This window comes from Pteropus medius, unplaced genomic scaffold (assembly GCF_902729225.1).
Source record: "Pteropus medius unplaced genomic scaffold, Ma_sr-lr_union100, whole genome shotgun sequence".
Taxonomy (NCBI): Eukaryota; Metazoa; Chordata; class Mammalia; order Chiroptera; family Pteropodidae; genus Pteropus; species Pteropus medius.
Window position 1 is genome coordinate 85,447 of NW_024347852.1, and position 363 is coordinate 85,809.

The 363-nt window shown below is 54.5% G+C and overlaps 1 protein-coding gene across 1 annotated transcript in view; it reads right to left on the bottom strand.

Annotated features, from left to right (window-relative positions):
- The window catches only part of CUNH19orf81 (chromosome unknown C19orf81 homolog), a 6,857-nt gene that overhangs the window by 1,896 nt on the left and 4,598 nt on the right, over positions 1–363 (bottom strand). The window lies entirely within an intron of this gene.

Consider the following 363-nt stretch of genomic DNA (forward strand, 5'->3'; position numbering starts at 1 on the left):
GGGCCATGTTCAAAACCATAAAGAGAGGAGCCGTAGGATAGAGATTTGTCCCTAAAACAAAGCGATCCCCGTGTGGGAGAAGATGGCCAAATCAGCTGAGGGAGAGCCTCTGAGCCATGGGCCGGGCATGCGATTGGCGACCCATCAATGTCCACTCTTATCTACCTGTGGCACCAGGAAGACCCTACACTGAAGTCTGCCGAATCTACCGTAGACGTGGGCTTCTTCTCATGCTTTTGCTACATTCGTAAGCTTCGCAGAATTTCCTAGCAGGTAGATTAGCAGGGCTCCCTTTGTCCTCCATCCCCCCACTCTGCCTTTCAACCACCGTCCTTCTCCGCCCCTCGTTCTCCGCCCCTCCCC